Source organism: Gavia stellata, chromosome Z, assembly GCF_030936135.1.
Source record: "Gavia stellata isolate bGavSte3 chromosome Z, bGavSte3.hap2, whole genome shotgun sequence".
Taxonomy (NCBI): domain Eukaryota; kingdom Metazoa; phylum Chordata; class Aves; order Gaviiformes; family Gaviidae; genus Gavia; species Gavia stellata.
This window is the reverse complement of record NC_082637.1, coordinates 49121408-49146082: the sequence shown is the minus strand read 5'-3', so window position 1 is coordinate 49146082 and position 24675 is coordinate 49121408.

Sequence of the window (24675 nt, the reverse complement as noted above, 5' to 3'; positions counted from 1 at the left end):
CAAGTTTTATGGCGACACGGCACCCCTGAAAGAATTGAATCCGACAAAGGGACTCATTTCCGAAACAATCTCATTAACACCTGGGCCAAGGAGCATGGCATTGACTGGGTGCATCACATCCCCTACCATGCACCAGCCTCTGGGAAAATTGAACGATACAACGCACTGTTAAAAACTACACTGAAAGCAATGGGTGCTGGGACATTCAAGCATTGGGATACACATTTAGCAGAAGCCACTTGGCCAGTTAACACTAGAGGCTCTGCCAGTCGACCTGGCCCTGCCCAATCAAAACCCCTTCGCACTGTGGAAGGAGATAAGATTCCCGTGGTACATTTAAAGAACTTGCTGGCAAAACCAGTCTGGGTTATTCGTTCCTCAGGAAAAGGTAAACCTATTTGCGGGGTTGGTTTTGCTCAAGGACCTGGGTGTACTTGGTGGGTAATGCAGAAGTATGGGGGAGTCCAGTGTGTACCTCAAGGTGATTTAATTCTGGGTGAAACTAATCCATGATTTGAGTTACATGTTACAGGAATTACTATAGCAGGAACCACCTGAATTAATGAAGGACAAGCTTTACAAGAAGCAGTGCAAGCGCAGCAGTGACCTGACCTGAGCTGGCTGTAGTGCCCGATAACTCCATGCAATGCAACATCTCTCCTGTCCTGAGTGACCACCATAACAGATGGAGCCCAAAGTCATCGACAAATGAACTCAATGGACATTTTGTGGACATTTGTGGATATTTATGGACACTTTACAGGCATTTCACAGGAGTGATCCATAGACTAAGGGAATGATATCTGTGTACTATATCAAAGGATAAGAAGGGTGATTGTAGGAAATGAGAACGTTTTGGATAGTGTGAGACCTGAGTATGACGTAAATGGTATGGAATAAGGGATGGAGAATGTGCTGGTTTTGACTGGGATAGAGTTAACCTTCATAGTAGCTAGTATGGGGCTGTGTTTTGGATTTGTACTGAAAATAGTATTGATACACAGGGATGTTTTAGTTACTGCTGAGCAGTGCTTACACAGAGCCAAGGACTTTTCTGTTTCTCACACCACCCCACCAGCGAGTGGGCTGGGGCTGCACAAGAATTTGGGAGGGGATACAGCCAGGACAGCTGACCACAACTGACCAAAGGGATATTCCATACCATATGATGTCATACTCAGTATATAAACTAGGGAAAAGTGGGCTGGGGAACCGTTGCTTGGGCTGGGCATCAGTCAGAGGGTGGTGAGCAATTGTTTTCATTTGCATCACTTGCCTTTCTTGTTTGTTGTTGTTTTCATTACAATTTTTATTATCATTATTTTATTTTATTTCATTTCACTTATTAAACTCTTCTTATCTCACGAGCTTTCTTGCGTTTACTTTTCCTATTTTCTCCCCCATCCCACTGGGGCAGGGGGGGAGTGAGCGAGCGGCTGTATGATGCTCAGTTGCCAGCTAGGCTTGAACCACGACAAGAAGATTGTTAAAAGCTATGAGAGGCAAGCTGAAAATTCCTTCATTTTCACTTTGAGTTCAAATGCTTTTGAAGACATGGCTTGTGTTGAGAAATCTCTTTCTAGAATGTCATTAGTTGGTCTTTATGCAGTTAACTACAGTAAAAGAAAAAAGCAGAATTTTCCAGTTATTCACACCCAGCAAGGATCATAAAGGGACAAGGTTTTTATTTTGTTTGCTCTAACATGTAAAAGTATTGATAACATGTGTATTTAGTGGTCTTGGGGTATTTTTTCTGCTAAGTGACACAAGAACAGAGAATATAAATTTTCAGATAAAAAACATTAGGTAAATGTCATGGAAGTCTTGCTGAATTTTTGTCTTGCAAAATAAATTATTATTGCTTTACAGAAAAATATGGAAAGGTGAAAATTTCCGTGTGGTTGCTCAGCACCTTACACTTGTCTACAGTTTTTCCAGTTCCAGTTCTTCTCCTGAACAGACTGTATCTGGCATGTTTTCCCCTGTAGTTAGCGAGGCATTCTGAGTTATGATGCAGTGCTGTTTGTGTTATAAACAGTTTCAGGGAGAGGTCTTCTCTTTTCTTTTGCCCTTCTTAATTTAAAATTGAAGTAGATGTTGAATATGGCCTGTTTCCAGTTCCGTCCTCCCCTCTCCTTTCTGATGTTTTGGAAAAGAGGGCCAGGTTTTGTGATTAGTGTGCTCTGTTTCAAAGCCAAATTGTTGTGGCAATCAGGCAGACAGTGTTACCTGAGGATACTGATAGGATACTGGACACAGCTTTTTCCCAAGACTAAATGCACACAAAACAGAACTACCACTTGCACTGTGATGCCACATGTAAAGTGGAACCTGCCAAAATTATGTGCAAGTCACCAATACCTGGGAAGTTACAGTACTAACTGTATTAAAAAAAAAAAAAATAAAAAAAGGGGGGAGATAGCAAGTGAAAATGGTCCCTCTCTGGTCAAAGCAAGTGAAAAATTTCCTTCATTAGTTTTGAAAATGCTTAACCACTGTATCATTTATCAAGATATTATTAAGATCAAGATGTCTTCACACTGAATTTAAACTCTATTTTCTGAAAAACACATAGGTTTGAAAATTCAGGAGCATGCATGAAGTCTAAGAATTTGAGTTTTATTTATTTTCAATGTTACAAAAAATCCTTTTTAACAACACAATATTAAGAAAACTGACGAAGTTACAGGAGCATCTTCATATTCTTTTTCCTTTTCACATACTTGCTGAACCTAAGTTCTGAACCTTTTCAAATCCCAACTATCTGTTCCATCATTGCTCTTCAGTGAAAGTTCAATTCTGTTTAGTAAAGAACATAATCTTTAGCTTACCTCTGATCATAAAGTGTTTTACAACAAAGAAATAGTCAGGGTTTCACATGGTTAAAACTCAGTTAGTCTTAGTACTCTAACCCAATCTCCAAATTGCTGAAGATACATGGTACCCTCGGTCTTCTCAACTCATCCTGAACAGGTGCAGTTCAGTTGTATGTACTTAAGTTTAAAATATGCATATATTTTAAATTGAATGGATCAGAGACTAACCATGTGCCTTCCTTCCATAATGCTGATACAAAAAAAGATCCATGATACCACCAGCTGTTACAAATTAGTAACCTTTTAGATAAGGGTTCAGTGGACTACTGAAGGACTTTGAACAGGGGCAGAAAACACTACTTCACATGCATCCCTGCTTCCATTATTTTCTAAATGATCTGATGTAGCTAGAGGAAAGTTGTCTGATGGCAGGCTCAGGTTAAGGCTGCAGAAAGAGAGACCAAGCCATAAAGGGCAATGCAGATGAGCACAAAACTAGAATTACTGACACTGCAGTAGTAAAACTCTACAAAAACTTCAGTATGGTTAACATTTAGCATCAAGTTATATTGGGTTATGCCTCTAAATCACTACTTTAGCTTTTGCGATCATGGTCCTTCCTGCTTCAGCTTTTAAGTAGAAAATGTCTTCTTATTCCCTTTCCCTACTTACATATAAAATATTTTGAATTACTATATAGATTTACTGCCTGAGATGCTTTTAACCTAAGAGGACAATAAAGCTACTAAATTAAATAACACTAGAAGTGTTATTTAATGTCATTGTACAAACACAGTACATATATTAGTAAATCATGGCAAACACACAGCACAGATACTGAAGATGCTGATGGTAAAATTGACATCAGAATGCTGGGGGCTGGATTTTGACTGTTGTCTTTGCTCCAAAATATTCTGTGAATTATTTGTCTGGCTTATGCTGTCTTTTGGAAATGCAAAACCAAAGAAGTTAGTGAGTAACTGAATGATGGTCTCTGTTTCTTTGGTTACGTATCTTGTAACATGGATGGGAGACTCAGTACCCTTTTCAGCTTGCTTTCTATCCCTCTCTTACCATGGTTGGATCCATCTTTGTGCTGTACATCCTGATTAACTTTCCTTGTTTTTCACTCACATGGGGAAGAACAGTCCCTTAGGTTATAGAGCTGTCATCATCTGACCTGGTTTACCTCTCGCTGATTAGGTTTTCTTTTACTTGTAACTTGGTATGCGATCCCCTATGCACAACATCTTAGCCTATAACAATTCACAGCATTTATATGGAGTATAAGTGTACTTGTTGTTAATATATTTGTCTCCTAAAGTAATAGAAAAATGATTTTAAATGGGGGTCTTATTCTCCCATTAACCTTGTGTCTGGTTTCTAATTGGTTCAACCCTTCTAGTGCTGTGATCTACACCTTTACAATTTTATAAAATATTTTAATACAAAAGAACATAGGACAAGTGAGTGCCTGAAAGAACCTTTTAGCCTGGTAATTAGTATGAATATGGAGATGCGCATATTTATAATTTTAAAAACTCAGTTACATTCTTGAGTGGGCTAAGGTTACACAGCGGTAATGCATTAGCTTTTCACCTCTGGAAATGGCCTGTTTTCCAATCTGACTTATTATAAATCATCTGTGGAATGAATTATGTCTCAGCAGTTGCTGGCTGGCTCACCTCATTACAAAACACAACACATTTTTCAGATAATCTTAGAGATGCTCAGCAACAGAATGGATGGGATTGTTGCAAGTTAAGATTAAGGTGCAATGAAAGAGTGAATAAGCAGACTTGTGTCAAACAAGATGTGCTTTGTTATACTGGTATAAATCCAAATTAAATCCATTTTGAGGAAAGGTTTCTTAATTTGGCCTGATGTTAAAGAGAGCACAGTTCAAACTGAGAGAGTTAGTTTACACTTCTACCAGTGTAAATATGGTGGGAATCTGTGTTATTTTGTCTGATTTATTCCATATTCAAATCAAATGTACAAAACCTATTACATGTGCTGTACAAACAACTCTCTCCTATCTCCAGTATTAGGGTTAGTTGAAGAGTAGGACTAATGCAGAGGGATTAAAATTCACTTTCATTCATTAAAAATGAAAATGAGTGCTTCAACTTTTTCCATCATGTTTATTAGTCTCTCTAAAGGAGAGACTATTACAGCTTTTTTATTTTAAGTAAGTTTTTTTAAAAGCAGGTTCATGAATCCCTTTTTCAATAGCTTTTGTATGTCAATAACACTGTAGTTAAATTGTCTATCACACTTTTTAGGAGTGTTGTAATTGCAGTACAATTTATATTCCTGTATCATATTCATTTAAGAATCTTTTTGCTGCTGGTCATGACTTCCAAACTTTTACTTCAATCTTTTCTTCTTTTTGCCATCCAATGGTATAATTTTTCACTATTTGGAAGGCTGATTTCTTTCTTCATCACTCCCTTTTCCTATCAACTGATAAGTTTTGAAGAATCTCTTAATATTCTTTTTCCTAATGAAGCAGATTTGTCTGAGAGCATAGAAACATAGAAGTGAGGTGGGAAAGGGTTATTATTGCACCGGTCCAAGCCTATCAGAGCTTGTACAACTGCAGTGTAAGATTACGCACTTTACGTTGAAATTCATAATAAATTAATTAATAAGTTCAGCAGAAAAATATTTTTTTCCTTCAAAAATAAAAATTCTTCACTGCAATATTTTCAGAATTGAACACTTTGCTTTTATAGTCATGAATGCGATTAGCTGGGGAGTACTGGATTTCTTCCATTGATCCCAATGGATATTTGTTGGTTTTTTTTCTTGCTTGCTTCCAAGGAAATATTTTGGGTCAACACATTTGGATAAAAATGACATGGGCAGGGAGCGTTTAAATATTTTTCTCTTAAATATTGGTTATTCCTTAATAACAATGCTCTTGCACATGGAAGAGTTTTATGCTGACCCTGAAATGTTCTTCTTTCAAAAGAAGAATTTTTTCTCTAAAACTACCAAGATGAATTTTTTGTTATTTTTATGCAAGGTTTCTTGCACTTTTTTGAGGGTGGATTTATTCCAAGTTTCCCCAAAACATTATTCTTGAATAAGAATACCATCTATCAAAAAAGTTTCATACCTCTTTAATCTGTAATTTTGTTGCATTGAAGTCAGAGCAGTCCTATTAGGGATTAATTTTTAGATAAATCTATTGAAACAAACAAAAATCCAAGTAAGGGTTAACCTCCTGCAGTTGAACAGAACTTGGTCCATCTGTGCTGTGATACTGTACCTTTCATCCATCTGTACTATTGCATCTTGTTTTAGCTGAATGTTTGCCACATTTTGCTCTGTGGCCTTTGTGTTCATTTGCAATTTTTCCCCATCAATGGATTCTATCCAGAGCTTTCAGTCTGAGCACGCTTGAAACTTGATGGGAATCAAAACTCGGCTCCAAATTTTGTATCTCAGTTCATTAATATAAATTTACCAATAATGTTGTTTACTTGTACTTCATTATCTTTTACTCTTGAAATGACTTGGACCATCCCCAAAACTAAAAACAATAGAATAATCTACTTGTGTCTCTTGAGTCCCGTTGGTCTCTGTTGGCTGGTTCTAGTTGCTGTGGTTATGCTTTTATAGGACAAAGTGCTTACAAGAATAGCAGCATTATAAAACTCAATGAGGCAAAAATATCGGAGAGGTCTGATCACCACATAAAATCTCACCTTTTGGGATTATGTTGATGACTGAAATAATTACCTAGGGTTTTTGTTGTAACTAGGCTTCAGCTGAAAAAAAAGTCACTTTTCCCCATGAATATAGGCTTTGGTAAAGTAGGTCAGTGAAATGTTTTAAATAATTCACAAATGTTTAGAGATTTTCTCCATATAAAACTCATTTGAAAAGAAGGTAGGTTTAAAGTAATTAGTACATCCTTTAATATCAGTGATAATTCTTAACTAAAAAGGAATAAATAATTTTAGAAATTGTATTTTCAGTACTTCAATTGCTGTGATCATTAGAGATCCTTAAAAATACAAGGTATGTCTTTCAGAAGACCCTCATCTTCCTGTGGCTTTCTGTAGTTCCTATGAAAATATAATACTATCTTAATAAAATCACAGGTAAGAGTGAAGACTTGCAATCCGTAAGTGCCTACCCCAGTACTTATTGTCCTTTACAGCATACTTGCTATATCTATGGAATGAACTATGAGGAATGAGTATTCAAGACAGCTGTCTTTGAATTTGGGAATCTAGGCTACACAGTTCCAGTCCAAGAAGTATCTGTGTGGTTCTGTCAGTAACAAGCAGCTTGTTAAGCTGTATTGGTGACATTTAATGATGGTAAAAAAGCTCAGAGTAACAAAACAAGCAACCAAGGAAAAGTTCACCTCTGACTTCTTCAGTCCTAAGTGATCAATAGATAACAGATAATTTGTCAAGAACAGATTGTAAGGCTCGGCTCAGGACAAAGTTCAAGTTGGAGAAAGTACAAATGATTTTTCTCTCTGAGAAAGGCCTGATCTCTTCAGGTCATGAATGAGGTTGCTCAGAGAACAGTATCTGAGTTTGCAGTGTAACAACCTATACTCATTCTGTCTGACAGAATGACATATGTAGAAAATGTTTTTTCTTTAAGGAAAGTTTGCCTTAGTAAATGTAATTATGTTTAGAAGTTTGCAAATTCACTATGGAACTGGTCATAGACAAGCTGTAATTAAATAAGTTAAAGGCAGACCATATTCTAAGGATCGAAAAACTAGATTATTTGATAGCAGATCTAAAAATACTGTTAAGTCTTGTCCAAATTTATAATTTCTTTCATAATTCATAGTTTTTCATCCAAGACTGTCTCTGAAAGATTTTAGCATTAAGCAGTACTGCAAAAAAAAAAAAAAGGTGATTAAGCAATTTTCATGAATAAATGCCTTGGAGTATTCCAGTGAAGATCTCTTGTAATTCAATGGAATTAGAAGCCTTTGAAACGTAAATGATACCCGTTCATAGTTTATTCAACAGGGTAGTCTTGATAGCATTGCCTATCACAGAGGACCATTGCAATTATTTGTTATAAGAACTTGTTTTATATTGCATCATTTGTGTAGAAAATTTTGATGCTAGGCATGCTTTGGTTTGGTGAAATTTCAGTCCAAACAACCAAAAAGCAAAGCTAAGAAAATGCATAGATATTGTATGATTAAAAGCATTAAGCTTTTCTTCATTTTTGCTGAAAGCTAGTCCTTCCATAGTCTAGAGCAGGAAGAAATAAATTTTTGTCAGGAGCATATTACTTTTTTTCCTCCTGTCCTTGTGAAAATGTACACAGCTGGGCTAAATTATGTGCCTTGGAAACATGGAAATTTATAGTCATTAAATAAGGAGCTCTTAGAACTGTAGGTTTTGAATTCCCCACATAGCTCTTTTCTGTTAAACGTGTTTGGCCTGGGGCAGAAGGGTAATTTCAGCACAATTGCAACCCTGCATGCTCCTAACAAAGATGGAACAGAGGGTCTTTCCCTTTTGGAAACAGTTTATTCCCCTTCCCAGTGTTAGTAATGTGGGAGAGAAAGCCTTGGATGCATAAGGAATAAAACACTGACCTGAAACACTAAAGGAGCAAAGGAGTAGTAAACTGGGAAAAAGACTGTGTCATAGCTAGTTTCCACACTCTGAAAAGTCAGAGTGGGTCTGGTTCTCCTGAGATGTGCAGAGACAAATCTGAGGAGCCTGGGGAGGAAGATGGGAGTGAGCTGGAGTGCTCAAGCAAGGAGAACATGCAGAGCTCTTGGTTAGCTCTGTGGCTGGAAACCGGGACTTGGAGCTAGGAGAATAGAGGCCATTGGAAAGTTATGGTTCTGACACTAAATGTTTTTTCACTTTGATTACCTTTTCCACAGGGAGAGGGTAAGTTCCCAAGCATGGTCTTATGGCCTTTGAAACAGTTCCCCACAACATCCTTCCATCTAAATTGGAGAGATATGGATTTGATGGATGGACTGTTTAGTGGATGAGGAATTGGTTGGATGGTAGCATCCAGAGGGTAGTGGTCAATGGCTCAATGTCCAGATGGAGATCAGTGACAAGTGGTATCCCTCAGGGGTCCGTAGTGGGACCAGTACTGTTCAGTATCTTCATCAATGACATAGTGGGATCAAGTGCACCCTTAGCAAATTTGCAGATGACACCAAGCTGAGTGGTGCAGTTGACATGCCTGAGGGACAGGGTGCCATTCAGAGCGACGTGCACAAGCTTGAGAAGTGGGCCCATGTGAACATCATGAGGTTCAACAAGGCAAAGTGCAAGGTCCTGCACTTGGGTCAGGGCAACACCCAGTATCAGTACAGGCTGGGGAATGAAGGGATTGACAGCAACCCTGTGTTGAAGGACTTGGGGGTACTGGTGGATAGAAAACCAGACATAAGCCAGCAATATGCACTCACAGCCCAGAAAGCTAACCATACCCTGGGCCGCGTCAAAAGAAGTGTGGTCAGCAGGTCGAGGGAAGTGGTTCTGCCCCTCTACTCCGCTCTGGTGAGACCCTACCTGGAGTACCGTATCCAGCTCTGGAGTCGTCAGCACAGGAAAGACATGGATGTGTTGGAGCGGTCCGTAGGAGGGCCACAAAAATGATCAAAGGGATGGAACACCCCTCCTATGAAGAAAGGCTGAGAGAGCTGGGGATGTTCAGCCTGGAGAAGGCTCCAGGGAGACCTTGTTGCAGCCTTTCAATACTTAAATGAGGCTTGTAAGCAAGATGGGGACAAACATTTTAGTAGGGCTTGTTGTAATAGGACAAGTGTTAATGGTTTTAAACTAAAGGAGATAGATTAAGACCAGATATAAGGAAGAAATTTTTTATGATGAGGGAGGTGAAACACTGGAACAGGTTGCCCAGAGAGGTAGTAGATGCCTCATCCCTGGAAATATTTAAGGTCAGGTTGGACAGGGCTCTGAGCAACCTGATCTAGTTGAAGATGTCCCTGCTCATTGCAGGGGGAGCTTGGACTAGATGACCTCCTTCCAACCCAAACTATTTTATGGTTCTATGGTTATTGTGAAAACTAAAGCTGCACAAAAGGGAAAAGGGAAAACTGAGGTGTATGATTTGCTCCTGCCTGGCTGATCAGTAGGTGCTACAGCAGGGGATAAAGAGTTGGAATATGATGTGATGGGCAGATCTTGTGAACTGTTATCTGGGAAGCTGTGGACTGGCTACACCGATGTTCAATATTGACTCATAACTCGTTAGATGTGACTTCACAGAAGACACTGAAGGATACAGCCTCAAAAATTCCTTGTTAGCTTTTCACTTCCTTTTGGCTTTAATAGGAGTGAAGAGTCTTTGACAGGATACCTGTCTCTCATCCTATCAAAGGAAATAAGAATGAGAGACATGCTATGTATACAAAGTTGTTTTCTGGATGACAGTGGTGATTTAGAAAGTATCCATAACACTGTATATTTGGAGGCCAGATTTGTAGGTCATCAGCAGAAACTAACTTTCAACTTGCTGACATCTAATTCATCAGGATCCTATGCACATTGCTGGTGGAGAGTGAAATATTTTCTGTTCATGAAATTAACCAAGTAATACCAAGACCTTTGGTACTGTAGAAAACATTAGACTTAAATTATGTGGTATGACTTCCTAATTTATGCAGCAGACCTGCTACAGAATTATATGGCAATGTAAATTGCATCCAAAACAATTCAGTAGCCTTTACTTTATTGAAATAATTTTGAAAAGTGAAGAGTAAAATGAGACTATAAAACTGCATATTATTATTTGCGTAATAGCAGAATTAGAAAGCGTAAGGACTGTTGGAAGAACAATCTTTTGAAACAGCTTGCTAGCTGACTACTTAAGACATATGGTGATAGCAAGACAAAATAAGGTGAAACAAGCAGATTAGTCGGATGACACCGAGTGCTTGAAAAGTGACACTCTAGCACAGGATATCACCTAAAGGGAGAAGGAGTCCCCTGTGCCCCATCCCTTTTCACAGAATCACAGAAAAACAGAATCATTAAGGTTGGAAAAGACCTGTAAGATCATCAAGTCCAACCATCAACCAACACCACCATGCCCATTAAACCATGTCCCACAATGCCTCGTCCACATCTTCCTTGAACACCTCCAGTGAGGGTGACTCCACCACCTCCCTGGGCAGCCTGTTCCAGTGTTTCACCACTCTCTCAGTAAAGAAAATTTTCCTAATATCCAGTCTAAACCTCCCCTGTCACAACTTGAGGCCATTTCCTCTTGTCCTGTCACTCGTCACTTGGGAGAAGAGACCAACACCCACCTCTCTGCAACCTCCTTTCAGGTAATTGTAGAGAGCGATAAGGTCTCCCCTCAGCCTCCTCTTCTCCAGGCTAAACAACCCCAGCTCCCTCAGCCGCTCCTCATAAGACTTGTGCTCCAGACCCCTCACCAGCTTTGTCACCCTTCTCTGGACATGCTCCAGAACCTCAATGTCTTTCTTGTAGTGAGGGGCCCAAAACTGAACACAGGATTCGAGGTGAGGCCTCACCAGTGCCGAGTACAGGGGCACAATCACCTCCCTACTCCTGCTGGCCACACTATTTCTATTGGCCACCTTCAGGATGCTGTTGGCCTTCTTGGCCACCTGGGCACACTGCTGGCTCATATTCAGCTGCCTGTCAATCAACACCCCCAGGTCCTTTTCTGCGGGGCAGCTTTCCAGCCACTCGTCCCCAAGCCTGTAGCGTTGCATGGGTTTGTTGTGGCCAAAATGCAGGACCCGGCACTTGGCCTTATTGAACTTCATCCAATTGGCCTGGGCCCATTGATCCAGCCTGTCCAGATCCTTCTGCAGAGCCTTCCGACCCTTGAGCAGATCAACACTCCCACCCAACTTGGTGTCGTCTGCAAACTTGCTGAGGGAGCACTCAATCCCCTCATCTAGATCATTGATAAAGATATTAAAAAAGATCGGCTCCAAAACTGAGCCCTGGGGGACTCCACCTGTGACTGGCTACCAACTGGATTTTGCTCCATTCACCACAACTCTCTGGGCTTGGCCATCCAGACAGTTTTTTACCCAGCAAAGAGTGCACATGTCTAAGCCACGATTCGCCATCTTCTTCAGGAGAATACTGTGGGAGACAGTGTTGAAGGCTTTACTAAAGTCCAGGTAGACAACATCCACAGCCTTGCCCTCACCCACCTGGTCATAGAAGGAGATCAGGTTGGTCAAGCAGGACCTGCCTTTCATGAACCCGTGCTGGCTGGGCCTGATCCCTTGGTTGTCCTGCACGTGTCCCGTGAGCGCCCTCAGGATGAACCTCTCCATAATCTTCCCCAGCACCGAGGTCAGGCTGACAGGCCTGTAGTTCCCCGGATCCTCCTTCCAGCCCTTCTTGTAAATGGTCGTCATGCTGGCAAGCCTCCAGCCATCTGGGACCTCCCCCGTTGACCAGGACTGTTGATAAATGATGGAGAGTGGCTTGGCAAGCTCCTCCGCCAGCTCCCTCAGCAGCCTTGGGTGGATGCCATCAGGCCCCATAGACTTGCGAGTGTCCAGGTGGCATAGCAGGTCGTTAACTGCTTCCTCCTGGATCACAGGGAGTTTATTTTGCTCTCTGTCCCTGTATTCCAGCTCAGGGAGCTGAATACCCTGAGGATACCTGGTCTGGCTATTAAAGGCTGAGGCAAAGAAGGCATTAACGACCTCAGCCTTTTCCTCATCCTTCGTGACGATGTTCCCCCCGCATCCAGTAAAGGATGGAGATTCTCCTTGGCTCTCTTTTTGTTGTTAATATATTTGTAAAAACATTTTTTGTTATCCTTTATGACCGTCACCAGGTTGAGCTCTAGCTGCGCTTCTGCCTTTCTAATTCCCTCTCTGCATGACCTAACGAGATCCTTGTATTCTTCTTCAGCTGCCTGCCCCTTCTTCCAAAGGTGATAAACTCTCCTTTTTTCCCTGAGTCCCAGCAAAAGCTTCTTGTTCAGCCAGGCCGGTGGTCTTCCCCACCAGCTCTTCTTATGGCACATTTTGCTACAATGAGCACCCTAAAATACACGGGAGATGTTCTGTGTGACTTACTGCAACAAACTGGCAGTTGTTTTCTGACGAATGAGCAAGAAACATGTAAAAATTCAAAAATAGAGGGAATACAGTAGGGAAGTTTTCACTGTAGTTGAAATAAAAAAGTTACTAATTTTATGATGTAATTAGACTTTTGTATCTTACTAGAAAAAAAATTAATTAGGTCACTGTGCAAATAGCCTCAAAATTATAACAACTATAATTAACATCCTAGTTTAGAGATTCATTCAGTGCTACAGTAATAGAAATTTGAATTTAAGCCATATTTCATACTTCATGGCAGGATTCTGGGCTAAATTTTTTTTTTATTTTATTCACCCATGACCTCTCAAATCTGTTTATCTTCAGACCATAGTTATATCTTGCTTGCAATTATAGAGAGGGTAAAATAGCATTACAGGAGTATTCTTTTTCAAAATACTATGATGAATAAATTTGATATTATGTGTTAATGGAAATGATATTATCAGAAAACTTTCATAATACTTGTAAGATTTAAAAGTGTTTAAATTTTTTTTAAAATGTAAAATCAAAAGTAGAGTTTAGAGACTTTTATTCTGTGTCAAGTTTTTTTCAGAATTTTTTTTCTTATTTCTCAACGCATCCTCAGATACATACTCACAATGAATATTTGTAGACATTGGATTTCACTGACACAACTACCAAGTTTAATCAGAAATTCAAAATAATTCTGATTCAAAATAAAATTGACTCAAAGCACAGTATAAAGTGTACTTATTATTAATATTGATAGATAAAGGAAAAGGAATGGAAAAATCTAACAAGCTTTTAAAATGGATGCTGCAATTAAGTAAATTAGTAAGTGGAATCTTTAAGCAGATAATGGAAAGCATGAGAGAAGTTACAGTTGTTAAACTATCCCAGTGACAAAGCTGACTCCTCAGCCAAGCACACAAATAAAATACTGGATAGATGTTTATTATCACTGTTCTCTCTCACCATTTCCAAAAATCTCAGTTAAACCCACACTACTTTACTCCACTTTAAAATCCATTTATACTAGCCTTCCTTTTATAAAAGGAAGCCCCAGGCCTTCTATAAATAAAACAAGCGTCTGAAAATCTGCTAATGCAACACTGCCCCAGTAGATACTTTTATGTACAGTGTTATTAAGTGGAAAGAAAATTCTACGGAGGTTATGAAATATTGGCTGCTTTATATAACTAACTGGCACAATAGGTAACTCTGGCAGATCTTCAGCTTGAACTGGCAGAGGATTGATACACTTGCAGAAGCCTGACCAAGGGTTGCTGACAGCATGCCTAGCACAGTGGGACTGTACCCCTCCACGTTATAACACCTGCTTAAGAAATACATCAAATATATTTGCTCTAGATGTGTGGTAAACCATAGGAAAGCTAAGGAACCATCCAAATTCCAGCCAAGAATTGCTATTTTGATGCTGAGGAATTCAAGGGAGTGAGAGTCAGGGTTCCTAACAAAAAGTGGTAAGGGTAAGAACACTGAAAGATCCAAGATGTCTGTGAAACGCAGACATTTTAAATAAAATGTGCAATTATGTCCAAATTTGGCCATTGCTTTCCCCTTCTTACTTCAGTAAAGTCCTAGTAAGTAAAATAGCAGTATTTTTCCTCCACTCCTATTGTATCAGACTGATCCTAAACTTAAGAGAGAAGAGACTAAATATTGATTAGAATAATTCATTATAATTATCGGCTGGTGCCATCCTCAGCAAAACAGAATAGACACATTTATAACAATGTCAGCATTCATTGAAGCATATCATCTGAAGTGGGAATCTGATTCAAATAACCCTTTTTTCTGAAAGGTAGGCAACTCAAACCATTAATGTATAAATTACATTTGCCTAGTTAGTACATATATTTGCTCTTACAGCACTTATAAATACGATATTTGTTCATATTATGTCAATTCGCAGTGCTTTCACTACTTACAGTGGCAGACTGAACAAAAAACCAGGAATTCCAACTGACTATATTTCAAAAGGATAGATGTCTAGAATAACTTCTAAAAAGGCAAAATGCAATTGTCACCCAGTTTCTATGATTCATCTGCTTGCATTTGGAAAAGAGGCCACAATGTGCATTAAAATATAAGCACGCAATACCTTTCTTTTTGCTTTGTGAAAAGGATGTTATCATGAGGTTTCCTTATTTCATTTAGGCTACTATACATAATGGTATCTATAAATATTTCATCTTTATCAGTACCTGATGGAAGAATAGGAGATGCCAATAAAATATATCCAGTGGGTAAATATGCCTAATAGCAGATTAAAAGGCAATTCCAGCTTCTGTGTGATATGGCAGTTAGAGTAATTCTTTTTGGAAAAGAAGCTTAACCTACAAATCTGTGAAGTCTGCAGCAAATTCCTAATTGGCGGGGAGGGGGGTTGGTGGATGGCGCAGAAAGACTCTGCTACTCCCTGTTGAAGTATCAGTGGCCAACAACATCTTCTTCCAAAGAAAATGATGTCAGGAATATCCCCCATGTGCCAGAGTAAGTTAGAGGTAATGTCCGGTCTGTTTTGCTTTTGGACCTTGCAATCTCCGTCTGACCGTTTGCCACTCTGTTCTAACTGTGTGCAAGTCTGCTTAGAGTCAGGGAATTACAATATTAAAAATGTGTTTCAACAGTATATGGCTGTACAGCTATTCAGTAAACTCTGCTAATAAAGCCTTTTCCCCTGTCCATTACTTAACAGTAGTGGTGACAGCTATTTACAGCCATCGTATCTGGTGATTAATTTCAGCTCACCTTGCTTTTCAGAGATACTCAGACTTCTTGTTCACATATATTTGACTAAGAGTTCCGCTGATTTTTAATAAGCTGCTTAAAAATGGGAAAGCCCAAAAGGTGATTACCTTCCTTTCTTGGAAAGTATGCTATTTAAAGTCTCATCCCGCTGGAGCTTCTGGGAACAGCCTTGCAGGGAAGGTGGTCTACATATTCATTACACATTAGTGACAGGCATTAGATGTTCTGAGCCACACTGTCCTGGAAATGTCGAAATATCAAAAATACCATGGGTGTCGTGATAATCTCCAAGGCAACATCAAAATCTTCTGTGTCTCACAGCTGAACAAGAGTGAGAGACACATGTTAATTTCCCCCCGCTCCAAGAGACAGCAGTACAAATAATGGCACTGGAGACTCTGAGGTAGCATTGCAGATATTATACTTGGTGGAGCAAGAGCTGTATTTTATTTTTATGACCTGTATGGGGCTATCATGCATTTCATGTCTGACACAGCAAACCAAATACGCTTGTAGTCAATCATGGGTTAGGGCTTAGGTACTCATGCTGCTTTAACCCGTTGCTGATGCACCAGATACAATTATTGCTACTGAAAAAGAAAAAGTCAGAGTCATTAAAGAGCATAACTAAGTTTCTGAGAGGATGAGGGGGGCTTTCTCCCCTGTATGGCACATTTCCACTATGGATATTTTGGCTTGAGTGTTAAACACATCATAATTTATATAGTTTCAGTCTGCATGAAAAGAATATATACTTTACAGCAGTGTATAAGTTAATACATAATGACTGGTTTAATCCAGGAATTTTTAGTTTGTATTTTACATTAAAGGAAAAAACTCTGGATGACTAAAAATAAATCTTCTGTTTGTCTCAACAAAAAAATATTTACTAAGGTAACACTATACGAGCACAGAGAGATAAGCAAGATGGTTAGTAGAATGAGATATACCTGTAGTTGTTGAAGATGACACAAAAATGGAGGGGGACAAGTAGATCTCAAAAGAGAATTCCATTTCATTAAAGTAGATATCTTTTTCACCTAAAGACAGAGTTAATTAACAGAAGGATTAGAGGTCATTACGTATAGCTAATTATAACTGAATTAGGAGGTAGTATAATTGGACAGCTTCAAACTTTAAGTACTCTTTGGCTTTAATAGAATGTTAATATTTATCCTTTATGCATTCAACTAAATTGTCAGATAGGTTGAAAGCTGAAGGGTAGGGCATAAAGCTCTCTGTGATCCATGGCAGTGAACACTGTTCCTGGATTTTGCAAATGGACTTAGCATATGCACCTCTCTGCAAAGGCCAGCTCTAAAAGTGGGATGAGAACTGCTCCTAATCCAAATTTGAAGGAGATAATTTAAATGCTTTTCTGTGGACTCATAACTATGCTTCAGTCACACAGTTATGTCCCATTTAATAAAGTCTGATAAAGCCTGGGCCATCGGTTTTGTAGATGAGAAAAATACAAACCTTGAGCTTCCTCACTGGAAACAAATGTGAATTTAATAGAATCCTAGAATGAATTCTTTTATGTTTTTTAACACTTTTCCTGGTTTCTTAGAGCAGCTGAGGATACCAGGGCTCCTTGGGGACTTCGTTTGGGGTTTTTTTGGGCTCAATATGTTTTCATATTCCTCAGAGGAGGTAATACAGTTCTTGAACACTGTCCTTCATGATTCCGTCATGTCTGTCTTTCTCTTTGGTGTGCTGTCACATAAGGGGACATAAGGAAAAATGTTTTAAATGGAAATATAAAAATATTATTTTATGGATTTACTTTATTCTGTAAGGAAAGTACCATTGCCTTAGGAATTAAAATGTGAAATACTTCAATATTAAAACCTTTAATGAGACCACATTTTTATTTTCTGATCTGCACTGTGAATTTCTAGGAATTAAAATATGAGATACTTCAATATTAAAACCTTTAATAAGGGCACATTTTTATGATCTGCACTATGAATCTCATATATAAAAGGTATATAAAATTGATCCAAAGCAGAATCAATAAAAGAGTTGTTAATATTTAATTAGGTATTGTCCAATTCTTTTGAGTTTTTCTGAGATTCCAGTTGTAGGAATTTGTTCATTATACTAATTAAGACGAGCCATTTGTAGAAAAATCCTTGATTTTGACAAATATTGATGGCACACCCTGCTGAATTTTGGGTGGAAGAGGATTGTTAGATATTTGGAATTTTTATTAATAGCTTCAATTTGAAAGGCAGTTTTTGATGAAATAAGTGTTTTGAACTAGTAAAAAATATGCCTTCCTACTAATCTAATTCAAATATCATCTGCTGTTTGTTTTTTGCTTTGCTGATTCATCAACAATTCTGACAGTTTAGTTTTTCTTATGGAAGATAATGTTTTTTTAAATTTCTAATTTTTTTTAAGTTTTCCATGATCATACTTGGTTAAGGCTTATCCATTTGTGTTTATCATTTTAGAATGATTCATGTCTAATATATATTAGACATATTCTACTGGTAGTATAAAAAACTGTCTTAAATTATTTGACCTGTTTGGGTGTTTAATGGTATTTGAAAGTAGTCAGGTTCCAAAATGCAATTTGAAAGCTGTTAATCTAATTAAGCAGCTAAATGGCTCTATAATAAACAGAAGATCTTGAAAGTTACCTTCATGAGTTCCAATAGGGAAATGGTCATTGATGTGATGTGAAGTACCCAAAGAAGTGCCTGCCTGGAGGCAGATTCTGTCACCAGGGCAGTCTGCAGACACAGAAGTATTCTTTATGAACACCCTCAAAGGCTCTCAGGTCACTCCTTTATATTTTTCACTGGAGACAAGGGTCAGATGTTATTTAGATTGTCTAGAAAGTACTTATACTTTCTTTCACTTGTGTCTCTTGTAAGCCTATTATATTTTAGCTAGTGCCAAGGAGAAGGAACAAAAACATGCCTAAGTTTCCCTGATTTCCTTGCTGTAGGGAAGGATTAAGTATACACATCACCAGGTTATTTCTGTGTACATGACTCCCCAGTCCAAATAGACTGCACAAACTGAACAAGACCATAGTTCACTTGTACTCTGAATAATCAGAAAATATTCTGTGTTGAAACATGTAGCTGAATAAATGAATCTAAGTTCCCTTCCATTTTTGTGATTGTTAGCGCTCTACAAAAATGTAATTGCTTAATTTACATATTAATATAAAGGTATAGATGGATGCTGTCCTCCGCTTCAGTGTGATTGTAAGGCCTTGGGATATGCACACCAGCGTATTGTGGAAATAAATGAATTAATGCCTTGAAGTCTCTTTCTAAAGCTGCATATAAAAAAAGTCAGGAGCAATTCACTCACTCCCACTGTTTCTTGTGTTTGTCTATAATGCATATGGAGACTCCATTAAGAAATAAATCCTATTTTAAAAAATAAATAAATAAATATGGTAAATTATTGTTCTAAGGACCAGCAACACAAAGTTGTCAGAGTCACATCTTAACAGTTAACAAATTTTGAACATATTTAAAAACTTTTTTGTAACAACATTCTGCAATAGATTTAGTCATTATGTTAATCTCATCAATTTAGCAAGATCAATAGATCTATCAGCTGTAATTGGTATGCCTAGAAATTTTTCTGCTGGCAATAAACCACAGTTTGGTAAGTAGCTTCTGTAATTTTAATTTAGCTGTCAGATGAATCAGGTGGAATATACTGCAAATTGTCCTTTCTTAAGTCATTGACATTTTTGCTTTAGTAAAGCTAGTTTAATCTGATCTCACTGGGCAGATGTTTCCACCCCTGCAGATTCTGTAGGAGTCAATGGAGCTTCACACAATTTTATAGTCATTTGCTACAGCACTGGTATTGCTGTACAAAATGTGTGCCACAGAGGTTATCTTATCTGGAATATTAAAACAAGTGAATAAAAAATGCCAAAACATGACTGGTAAAGAGGTAGAAATTCTCACTCTCCTTCTTTTATCAATAGCAATTTGTTGCTAACTTAAAATTGTAAATATTTTCTTGTTTCTTAATAAAAATAATTCTTGTTTTGGGATGGCTTTTTAACTTCTGTGCCAAAAGTGATCACAGTGTAGGTGTAAAATCAGAGCGTATTTCATGTTTTCCATTCATTTATCCTCTTGCCAAAATTATTGAATGCATTCATCATTAAGGTATTAAATCTTTGGAAAATTTGGCTGGATGAAGTAAAAACACTCAAGTGTTCTCCATTTCTTGAGATGGCAGGGCAGGGAGGGGTGAAGAGGCGGGAAGGAGAAAGTACCTCAGGCAAGTTTATAAATTGTCTTTACTTTTAAAATAAGACTAATAAATGGACTAGTGATTAGAGTTTTTCTTGCCCGTATTTTACAAAAACATATAATGAAAGAAGATGAAAATATGTCATCAATGCTATTAATTAATAAATACATTTTAAAAGCTTTTATCTGGAAAGCCCACAAGTAGTGTGTAAGTAGAGATCTCCTCTTAGATAGCAGATGCACAAGAAACTTTTGTTGCTAGAGAAAGCTTGGGAAGTTAATGCATTGATTTACCTGTTAATGTAGCTAATCCCTCCTGCTATTAAGAATTTGGACCCAAATGTAAATCCCAACAGAGTGTAATAATTTTCTGCAGACCATGGTGCAAACATACAAGTTAAACTCTACATTGTCTGTAAGCTATATGATGCTATGCAGAAATGATAAGTATGTTAAACATACCCTTATAATAAGGGTACTTAATTTTAAATTTTACAAATCACGGAAATAGTTTTGAAACACTTTTTAGAGCTACAGTAATAAAATTTGAGACAGTATCTTAATATATCCTCCATTTTTCTTTCTAAAAAAATATATTTTACATAAATATTATTAATTTTGCCCAAAATTCCAACATATGGAAAACCAGCAATAAATACTCCCAGCTTTTACCCCTGTCTTCATTGCTATGAGAAAACCTTAAAAATTATATTTGGTAGAGAAGATATCTGGTAAGCTGGTGTTTTGTAGTCAAATCTCCTTACTGGAAATTAAGTTTAGACTGCTCATTAATATCTTAAGTACCACTGATGAGTGTCTCTCACACAGTCACAGAGACATTATGTTCATTGTCACATTTCTTTCAACGTTGTATTATCACCATTTAGAAGGACTTAAGAGTTCCAGAAACATGGGAAGATGCCATCAGGTAATGACAGCATCCTTCCTTTTCAAGAGAAAAATATCACTTGGGTATCCTGTTTGCCATGTTAGCTTTTGGATCTGAAATACAGCCTTGCAATGTATTGGCATCTGATGCTTCAGAGTTTCCTTGTCCATTTTCTCATTACTTTATAAATCTGCTTTTAAGGAGCTAAGACAACTTTGAGGGCTCCATTATAGGATACTTCATCTGAGCTCTGCGCTTAATCTGTTTGAGACTCCAGTAGAAGCAGTGTATTCTCAATAATTCATGACAGCAATAGTGGGAGGAGATTAGAAGATAAATCAGTAAATTCTTGGTATAGCGATATATGACACCAGTGCCTCCTGCTAGTCAGGTTAATGAATGCCATAACAATACAGACTTAAAACTTAGAAATGTATTTTATTTTCCACTGATGGAGAAAAAGGGCAGCCAGATCCCGTTAACATTGAAGTGAGGGGAGGAAAGAAACCCAACAAGTCGTCTTTCTTTAGTTAAGGAGAACCCTATGGTTACTCTCTGACATTCAGTTCCCCTAATGCTGGTCTTAGCCTGACCTCTCCTTATTTCTAAACTGAACGCCTTAAAAATATTTGGACTCAGAATCAGCCTATCATGGAATAATTCCCATCATCTACGATTATTTATTTTAGCAAACAGAACCAGGTCCTTAAGCACACCCATGCTTTGTTAAAGTAGTGTGCAGAGTCAAATTCTTGAAGTGCTTTATGCTTAACTAAAAATTCTGTGTAGTGAGTCCTGCAGTCTCTAGACCTTGATAATAATCCCTTTAGTAATCTGTTAGTCCTTTCTAATATCATCATCCTTGCTTTCTTCATAATTTCTCAAAGATAGTTGTTGATGCCAACAGTAATACAATTTGAACCTTAACATGGATGTCCCCTGAATAACTAACTGCTGGAAATTGACCTTTGAGTACTGACACTACTATTGTCTATGTGTGAATATATATGTATATATTATTTAACATCTGTGTATATTTATATATACACACCTATGTGTACATACACTTTATATACACATACACACACACACACACACACACATGCTATAGTGAACATAATAAGAATACTTGATTCTCCGTTATTCAGCACTTGTGAGAGGGCATCTTAATTATTGTATGGCTCTCCAGTAGAAGAAAGACTTTGACAAACCAAAGCAACTGCAGCATGGGGCCATGAAAATGATTTGAGGGCTGGACCACATTATGTATGAAGGTAGGCTGAGGGTGCTGGGTGTGATCAGCCTGGAGAAGAGTGGGCTGAGGGCAAACATTTTTGCTTGTCTTTATCTTTCTAATAGATGGTTATGAAGAAGAGGGTCCTGCCTCTCCTCAGAGGTGCCCTGCATAAGGCTAGAGACAAGAGGCACAACATAGGATATTCTGCTTAAGTAAGGATTAAAAATTTCATCATAAGGACACTCAACCACTATGTTAGGTTGCCCTGATAGAGGCTGAGGAGGTTCTCCAAAATTAACAAGAGCAACCTCATCTAACTTTGAAGGTGGTCCTGTTTCAAGCAGAAGGGTTGGTCAGCATGACCTGCAAAAGCCCTTTCCAATCTAAATTATTCTGTGATTCTACAATTTGAACTATTAAACAAAATCCAACACTGAAGAATAGTCATGATGTCAGGTAACTAACTGGAATTGCTGTAAATAAGAGTGTTATCTCACAAGATATGGAAGTGACTTGTTTGAAGTAAGATGAAGACCATCATTCAACCAATGTGCTTTTATCCCTTTACCCGGTGCAATATATTTTTCTATTCACTTGCTTATTAAGGTGCCCATAGATAACTTCTGTCTCTACCAAGATCTTTTATTAACCTTAGCAGAGGTTTCTATTATAAAGAGTGTAAATTTGTTTTTTGTTTCTTTGTCAATATAATCAGATGGATTTTAGAGAGGTTTTTAGGTATCGTGTTCAAAACAGTATTGGATCACTTGGAATTTTGGTCATATTTCACACCCGAATTTTTTACTGAATTGCTGGACTGTGGGTAAATAATTTTACGGTTGAATCTTGAAAGCTGGGACATACATTACAAATCCCAATTTCTGTTTTGGGAGCATAGAAACAATAAATCTAGATTCCAAATCTGATATTAAGCCCAATTGATTGGTTTGCCTTATCTGGAAGAGAGATTTTGTTTTCTTGTGTTGTATACCTTATCTAATTAATTATACTGATTTAGACTTATTAAGAAACTCTTGTCTGGCAGGTCAATATGATGATAACCTAGACGTTTTTATGAAGTAAAATCTGTAACTCTAGAAGTAGCTAAGGTAAATGCAACTAGCCGACAAAGCAATCTTGGTGCTGGCAAAGTTTTTAAACAATTCAGGGTGCAGGATCTAATCAAATCATTGGGACTCTAGGAAAATCATATTAGAGAACTGGTATAATCATGAGATGACCACTGATAATCATAAAGAATTTAATATAAAACCTCTGTAATGTGCTAAATAAGGCAATATATGAAGCTTTATGATAAATGTGAAGGAGTTATACAAAGCTGGGTAGATCGGGATCCCTGCACTCCATAGTATTATGTATTCAGAGGAAAAGTGGCTAGATCTACATGGACCTGGCCTTAGGCAGTTGAGCTTGACCTCTGGGACCAAGTGTACTAAATCTATACCTAAATTGTACATCTTCATATATAAATAAGTCTGCCTATATGGCCAGTGATGTGCTATTCCCTTCCCTCTTTTTTCTTCACAAAATGTTGCTGACAAGTCTTTCTGATGATCTTGTAAAAGCTGAAGTGATCAAATACATGCAAAGTAATTTAAATAATAAACCTGAGTCAGGGCAAAAGAAATTAGTCTGCAAATTTGGACTTGACAATGACTTGACTTTTGAGACTGCTGTACAAATTTGTTTAAGGCACTTTGTAAAGTGCACTTCTTGAAGTTTGTGAGCTCCAACAGAGCCCTTACAGTTAAACGTTTTTTACAATGTTTTAGAACACTTAGGGAAGTGTGCTTTGTGGCATATAGGATTACATACTATCTCCTGGCAAGTCCGGTAGCTACCTGCTAGTTTCCTTTCAAGTTCGCTAGAAACAGGTGTGTGGAAAAGAGTATTGTGGGAATCTAGTTGTTAATCCAGAGCCAGACTGCAACATCCTGCACCTTGAGATGGCAGAATATGAGCATTGAGTCTGCTCCCATGTATGGTGTTCCTCAGTGTTGGTTGGCCTTTGCAGCCTTCAGGCAGCTCTTTTTTATATATTCCCTTTCTGTGCTGCCAGTTGTGGATCTCACACAGAGGGATTATGGTGGCCATGCCCGCAGACACTGTTCCAGAGCAGTGACAGCATGCCAGGAGCCCTTTTTGCACCTAATCACATGCTGTGATTCCTCTGCACAGAGAGGAATTTTATCCTGCCTGTGTCTAGTCTGCCTTTACAGCAATATTTTAGCACTGGAAATGTCTCAAGTATTTTGTAGATTGCTTTAATAACACATTTTTATAAGGAAGTTTTGTTCTCTTACACTCTTTTATTAGAGAAATGCTACCCTAAATTTTCTCTTGTCACTTGAGTAAAAACAGTATCTTAGAGTATTTTTGGTCAAATAACTTTTAAAATGTATTTTATGCTTACCGGCTTCACCCTGGAAGTGAAGGCATTGCCAAAGTGAATAAATTTAATGTGTTGTGTGTTGGGTTCCTCTTACCCCCTTTTAAATTTTGATTTCTTTGGTTCACTTTTGTAAATAGGGCCTATTTTTTGAAAGGCTTTTAGAAGAGGAGTCCTATTTCCCCAGATCTTTTACTTAGTCTGATGAATGTGTCTTGTCATTTTTACACTTAAAGTTGTGGTGTCTCAAAGA